Source organism: Excalfactoria chinensis, chromosome 4 (assembly GCF_039878825.1).
Source record: "Excalfactoria chinensis isolate bCotChi1 chromosome 4, bCotChi1.hap2, whole genome shotgun sequence".
In the NCBI taxonomy this organism is placed as follows: domain Eukaryota; kingdom Metazoa; phylum Chordata; class Aves; order Galliformes; family Phasianidae; genus Excalfactoria; species Excalfactoria chinensis.
Genome location: NC_092828.1, coordinates 46,533,650 through 46,541,708, shown reverse-complemented (window position 1 = coordinate 46,541,708; position 8,059 = coordinate 46,533,650). Strand labels below are relative to the sequence as shown.

The 8,059-nt window shown below is 35.4% G+C and overlaps 1 long non-coding RNA gene across 1 annotated transcript; it reads left to right on the top strand.

Moving 5' to 3' along the window:
* Positions 1–8,059, top strand: LOC140251643 (uncharacterized). Its single transcript, XR_011903443.1, has 3 exons — positions 1–160; positions 3,957–4,063; positions 5,829–8,059. It is a non-coding gene; the product is annotated as an uncharacterized lncRNA (long non-coding RNA).

The following is an 8,059-nucleotide window of genomic DNA, read 5'->3' as shown; positions in this document are numbered from 1 at the left end:
GAGAATAAACAAATAGTGACTAGATCAATGAAAAACCTTAAACAACTTGTAGTTAGCAGATTGAATGCACAATTAAAGACGGCTTTGTGCCTCCTTCTTATTGGCCTCTAGGTCAGAAAGAAATTTCAGAAAGGAAGAAATGACCCATCACAAATGTGAGGTAAGTCTTATATCATCTAGCACTGCCTTATTATTTCCTCTATTCAGTTATATCTTGCCATATGTACATAAGGACTAAAAGAGAAGTAGTAGTGTTGAATATTTATATACAGATAGTACATCATTTCATATACACACACGATATTAATTATATATATATTATGTGTAGGGTTGTTTTTTGAGGCATGAAAAATCTACTTTTCATAGTAACATATGATGGGAGCAACTTTTTCCCCCATATATGACATGATACTGAAATATGAGGCACATGATTTTGCAGGAGAATAACAGTTTTAACTACATTACATGTTTAAAATCCCAACTGAACATAATATAACTTTACTAGCTCATTTCTCCTGAGGCATCAACACCATTTATCACTACTACTGCCATCTGGCATGACTGAACTATCATGATCAGCATTTTATGTGGAAATGAAAGCATTCAGTATGGTCTCTCTTCTCTAATGCTCTGAGGTCAGATACAATACTGCTCAAGGCAGCAAGGATGCATTTTTATCACACACTTGAGAGACATCCATTTGATATATTTTATAGTTTTCTAGCCTAAGACCGGACAAGCTTTTTCTTATTTGCACTGACCTGACATGGGGTCGTTTGCTGCAGTAATAATCTCAGATTCATTCAGATAAGTTTTGTTACACTGCAGTATTCAGTACATGCAGCTGCATATTTAGATGCTGAAAAAACGATTTTCTAGTACTTTTTTTTTTTTTTAACTTTTTTGCTCTGTTATTCTAAAGATTAGAAAGGCAATATAATCATTTGTCTGATGAGTTTCAAACCAGAGAACAGCTGCATGCGGTTTGCATAGGTTAGATGCTTGTGAAGATGCTTTAGTTTAAAGTGTTTTTTTTTCTCACAGGAGATTCGTGGCATGTGGGCTCAACTTAGTTAAGCCTATCTTGTAGTTTAGGTTCAAAACTTAAATTCCGATGTGTAAAAACATATGGCTGTTTCTCTTTACAACACAAATTAAGTCACTTTTAGTTGCCAAGCATCAGTAATCCATCGTGTGATAAGCTGTTATACCACAAATATTTTTATCTGCAGCTTTTTGGTGGCACTTTGTGGTCATTTTAAGATAGAGAAGGAATTCTGAAATAAAGCATTGAGTCTGTAACTCTCCATAGATTACACTACAGTTTCTAACTTCGAGTTGATACTACTATTATGTATTTACCTACACAGTTCCAAATTCCATTTTTTAATGTGACATTAAAATAAGTATATTGGTTTTATTGACATTATATTTGTCATGAAAAATACAGGCATACTAACTATGAACAGGGTATTGTAAGTACATGTGAGGTTATGTATATGTCTGAAAATTTACTCTGCATTGCCAGTTACGACAGAAAGGTCTCGTGTTTTTTCTGTGCATGGTGATGTGTTACAGCAAGTATCTTCCAGGCTCAGAGTTGTAGTGAATGCAATTCAAATTACATGTAGTTCCCCAGGTCTCAGTAGCATGGTGACTTTTGTTAAACATAGCTAAACATATTATCTGGATGGGGGGACTGAGTGCACCCCCTGTAATTTTATAGACTATATCAAGTTATGCTGGTTTGTTTGCATGAGACCAGGAAGACTCTGCAAGAGCAGCTGGACAGGCTCGACTGACGTCCAAGTCCAACCACACAAGGTTCAGTACCAGGTCTTGCACTGGGGTCGTAACAGCCCTATGGTGTGGTACAGGATTTGGGAAGTGGCTAGAAATTTCCCTAGCAGAAAAGGACCCAAGGATGTTAGTTGACAGCTCACTGAACATAAGCCAGTAGTGTGACCAGATGGCCAAGAAAGCCAATGGCAGCCTGGCCTGAATCAATTATAGTGTGGCCAGTACAATTAGGGAAGTGGTTATCTCCTTGTATGTGACACTGTTGAGATTGCACCTTGAATACTGTTTTCAGTTTTGGTCCCCTTACCACAACAGTTGTTGGAGAGTATGCGGAGGAAAGCAATGAAACTGATGAAGGGATCAGAAAATAAGACCTATGAAGGGTGACTGAGGGAACTGGGGTGGTTGAGATGGGAAAAAAGGAGACTGAGGGGCGGCCTCATAGCTCTCTACAGCTACCTGAAAGGAAGTTGCAGCTAGGTGGGTGTCAGTTTCTTTTCTTGGATGATAGGTGATTTGGCACAAGTAAATTATCTCAAATTGTGGCAGGAGTTGTTTTAGATAGATAGATTAGAAGGAATTTCTTCAGGGTTGGTGGTAAAGCACTAGAATGGTCTGTCCATGATAGTAGTGGAATTCCCATCCCTGCAGGGTAGATGTGGACATGGCACTAACAGACATGGTTTAGCAATGTAGTTTAATGATCATAAAGGTCTTTTCCAAGCTAAATCTCTACAACTATTAAATCTGCACTTGGTGAGCACTGTCAGTCAGGAGATAACAGGTTCCTTCTGCAGAGTACTGTGGGGTTTTTTTTTTGCCAAAATTGTAGACATTGTCACTCGATGTTGTTGTAAAAAATAAAAACATGGTTCTCCATACTCATTTATTTTCAGAACTTTGACATTAGGTTTACTGAGCTGCAGATAAAGGGTCACATTCTAATAGAATAGCTAGCAATTTGCTATTGTTCTCATATCACTGAAAAATTTTGTGGCATATGATAAAATGTTACATGAATAAGACTAGAATCTTCCTCTACATTATCTGGTTTAATACTGTATTACCATAAATACATCCAAAAAATATAACTCAACATTCAGAGTATAATTTAAAACACACGCACCCTATCAGTGAAATTTTTATCCACTTTGCAAATTAAACTAGATAGATGCTAGTCCTTCTGAATAACAAATAGATACTTTCTGTGGCATGGTGCTTATTAGATATTTTCTAAATGAGTACAATTAGCAGTTATCTGGAATTTACAACAGAATTTACTTCTAGTGTCTACCACATTTAGAGTATAATTTAAATTAATATTTCTCCCTCACTAAAATGCAGTGATGTGACACTGCCCAGGTGTTTTTATTGTGCACCTGCCTTTCAATAGTCATGTTTCAGGATGGACCATCAGCTTAGGAGCCTGCGAGCATTCCAGCAGGTGTTTCTGTTATTGCAAAGTCTCACATATAACCAAAACTGAGAGTATTTCCTCAGTACATTCCTAAATTCAAAAATAGTCTCCTATTCTAAAATCATGTTTAAAGTATTGGGGAAGACTGCATGGAAAATGGTATTTTCCTTTCATATCAGATAGTGCTAAGAGAAAGGTTCAACAGGTAAACAAACCCAATGTAAGAAGCCCAGTGCAATTAATAAAAGAATCTCAGGTTTAAGATGTTTGAGCTCGATACTTTTCTGATGATGTCATGCTTAGCTGAATGTTATTTCTAATATATTGAAGATAGCTCAGCACAAAGAATGACACTATATTGTTTTGAGTTGTTGTTTTTTTTTTTTTAATTTTTACATTCAAATTTCTTCAATTCAAGCCCTGAGAAAAGAAAATGTTTTTTCTTTCTCTTTATTTTTTAATTGTTGTGAAAACCATTCAATTTTTTTAAAAATCTTAAATAATCCAAATCCCATTTTTGTGCCTGTAGTCATCTATCTTCTTTCATCTGCCAGATCAAAAACTAGAAATTCATCGTCCATTAAAATCTCCCAAATTTAAGACCCCAGATTATAAATATAAAACTCATATACAGCATAGCATGTGTATCTTTTCAGGTGTTAGAGAACACTTTTTCCAGGATAGAAGATGAGAATAACTTATGTGGACAACTGAATTCTCCTTTTTGTCTCTTGTGCAGTGAAGAGAGTAACGCTGACCATACAATGGTATGCGGAGGAGAAGCTGCAGAAAGTAATTAGCATCAGTGCTAAAATCAAGTTTCGCTTTTCTAGAATAATACCTCAGGTAAGCAGTTAATTCAACACAGGCACATGACAAGTTACATTATCCATAAATTATGCCACTGGAATGTTTTTGACTGTTCTCAGTATTTTGTATCATTTAGAAACTCTCATGAGAATTAAAATAATAAAAATATATGAAACAAAAGTCTTTATGTGAATACATACAGTGAAAAAATTGTCTGTGATTTTTCACTAACCTTGTTCTGATGATTATATAATTGTCCTTTTTTTGCATTCTCTCTGACTCTGACCCTTGCTATGAGTGTTAGAAGTTAGCAGTTCTTTAATGTATTTAATTTTACTTTTTCAGTGATGACAATTTCTATATCTTAAGATTGTTTTCAAATAAATGTCACTTCAAAAGATAGTGAAAGATTTTCAAAGAAAAGAGATGAGGTATTCATATAAAATTAGGTCTACGCAATTAGCGTTCTTCAATTTTGATTGCTGAATACTGAATTGGAATAATCATTTACTAGGTTGTGAAGGGTAAAAGGCTGAAATTTTTCATATTTATTCTAATAACTATTAAAAAAATGAGACTTCTATTAAAGCTGGCTTAACACTGTCTTTGGGAGTTTTATTCAGGAATGTGTATGTACTCATTGTACTGTTATACCACTGTGATGAAAGATTTTGGGGGAGAATTAAATAACTTTGTGCTTATATTAAATAGTTTGAAAAAATTAGACAGTGAACACTTTCTGGAATTGCGAGCATTTCTTCTCAAATAATTATGTTTTGCTCTCACATATTTCTCCCTCATTCGTGGAGTACGGTAAGCATAAAATAGATCTCATTAGATAAAGGTCAGAGTTTCTTCATTCATTTTTGTGTGATTTTTCAGAGATAAAAGGGATATCTTGCCAAGCAATTTTTAGTTTATAGATATAAAATAATGAGATAACAAGCAATTAAGGGAGACATCCTACAATAATTACTTTGCCAGTCCGTATGTTCAATAGTTGCCAATTGTGTTCAAGTGCAGGTTATACAATATTGTAAGAAAAACATTAAAGCATTTATTTATATAATGGTGTTCATTCCATTACTTCTCTTTCCATCAAAATGTTCCCTGTTTATGTTTATGTTATGATTAAAATCTTATAGAAAAAACATTTTTACTGCTATTCTAGGATATTTGAAAATTATGACACTGTAAATTTCTGCCTTCCACAGTGTCAGTTTTCCCTTTAATATGACATTCTGCTTTGTTTTTTGAATCAAACTGGGAGATGTCTTATGCAGTAATTTTTAGTCATCTTTAGCCTACTTCTAAGGATGCTAGGAAAACTAACTTAAACAAGTCATACTGTTGTCAATTAGTCTCTCTCCACTATTCAAGGAGTCCAAAAATTCTTGGATATTACCAGAGGTATTCTATTTGAAAAATCACAACTTTTGTATAAAGAATTAATCGAGTTAAACAAATTTCTCAGAATCTCTTAGCAATTCTGTAGAATCAGTACTTGTACTAAGCTGTAAAGGATTGTGTCTGTATTTCTTCAACATGTGTATACTATGAAGATCATAGAAAAGGCAACTTCTGTTTATTTAAAAGCAGGTGCAGTTAATGCCAGTATGCTGTCCAAGCTGAAACTCAACTTCAGATTCAGATTTCTATTTCAATCTGGCAGCAAAGCTGGATCCCATTCATGACCTTACCAAAGTTAAAAGTATGTGTACACTTAGAATTTTATGTATCTTTAGGGCTACAAAGACAGTGAAGGCTGAGAAATGGCTGACATTCCTTGTTTTTTTTTCAGCCCAAAAAACAGGAGACTAAGGGGAGACCTCACTGCAGACTACAACTTTTTCGGAAGGTGGGGGGGGAGGGCAGACCTGATCTCTGCTTTTTTGTGATGGCAGCAGGACCCATCAAATATAGAGCTGCAACATGGAAGTTGGATATCAGAAAAAATTTCTTCACTGAGAGGGTGGTTATGCCCTGGAACAGGCTGAATAGAGCAATGGTCGCAGCACTGAACTTAACAGAGTAAGAGCATTTAAGCAGAGGAAGAATCTTTCTCATCCCAGATTAGCCACCTGTGACCAGAAATAAAACCATCCCCAGTCTCTGAGTCTTGTGGTATAGGTGCACTCCCCAGCCACATCCTATCTTCTTGGGATTGTAGATGAACATCTGCACCTTTGCCTTATGATATCCTGTTTGCAAAAATGGCCTGAAATTGTGACTCAACTATTAATGAAGGCATTTACTGGACTAGGAATATGGGACAAGCCATATATCCAATCACTGTGCTGGGACTTAATCACAACAAAGCTAAACTTTATCCATTAGGACATAGAGCGTAGGCTAAATACAATGGGAAAAAATGGCAAACAGTTGATGTTAGTGCACGTGTTTTATGGGAACAATGAGGATTTATTTGTGAGACTAATGCCATCAAAGCCCAAGATATTTGTCTTGACACTGGGCAAAATATCTGCCATTTTGAAATATATCCCAGTGAGATGGCTGAGGCTTTTACTTGTATATAGCAGAAAAGGATGTGTTTGTATGTGAACCTTTTTTGATTTTATACTTTCAAGTAACATTACTGTAAATAACATCAGTTGTTATAATACGTTTGCACACCAAGTCAAGATTTACTGCCTGCCTCAATTGGAGTGGACCTTACATTAATGAAAAAACTACAAGATGATGATCTGTGCCAACTGCTATAACGCATCCAAAAAATGAACAAAAACTTTAATCACTGTTCATCATAATACAGAAGAGATATGTCATGTCCTAGAAAGAGGAAAGAAGGATAGAAAACATCACTGGTGAGAAGCACTTCTTGGGTGGTCACAAACAGCAAGGGGAAATTTCAATTCCATGTTTTACCCAGCTGTGATCCTATGAAATCTAAGACTGATGTGTCTATTGCTTATGGTCGCATTGTATATGAAATTCTGGCACATGCTAAAAGAACTAACCAAAGTCAAACCATTCCAAATATATAATTTAGTATGCAAAATCTATTTGCTTGCTGCAGATGATAGTACTTCGCTTGCTGGGGATCTATATGCACTTGAGTCAGCAATATACTACTTATGACACAAAGACGAGAGATGGCCATACAGCCACTTTGGTGGTAAGATGAATTGACAGTTTTAACAGGTGGAGTGTGATGTTGAGTTCCTGCAGTTCAACCTCTCCCACTTCTTCCCCCAGGTTCTTCCCTCAGCTCTGCATTTTGTCCGTGCAAAGGAAGACAATGAACAACAGTACCGATAACACTCTTGCTAAAACACATTCATGACCCTAAATCTGTCTCAAACTGAAAACACAGATCCTATTACAAAATTAAATACTCATTATGGAAGGTGAATTTTAGAGAAGTCTTTGAAAATTTTCATGTGTTAACCTTGTTTTTAGTGTTGTGTTCAAGGCCATCGCATACAGACACAACACATACCTTGGAGAGAATTTAATAATCATGAAGTACAAAAACTTACTATGAACTGTTATACAGATATTCAGTTTACCGTTAGAAAATGGTTAATTCCAGAACTTGAGGCAAGGCTAAGAAGACTTGTACTGTTATATCATTTTCTAATAGAGTGAAATTATTTCTGATATTTTAGTATAATAATACCAAATAGAGAGCTATTTATATTATCACAACTATTCTGCACAAATCAATATGCTAATATGGAAAAGCTGCATTTTTAATTATTCCTTTCCTAACTCATAATCTAGAGACTACTACCTCCAAACATCTCTTCTTATTCTCTGAAAACATACATTTCAGTATTTATTGAAGGAATTAAAATTAGCACAAACGCTGAGAATTAAACACAGCTGACTGTAGAATGGCAAAGTCCTAAGGGACTCTTCCCTGCTGAGGGAAACCAGTGGGAAATAACTAATCACTCACAGTAGGGTTTGATTTGGTTTGGTTTTGGGGGTTTTTTTGATTGTTTGTTTTTGTTTTTGCTCCATATATGCTTTCAAATGCTTCCCAGGAGATAAAATGCTACACACTAT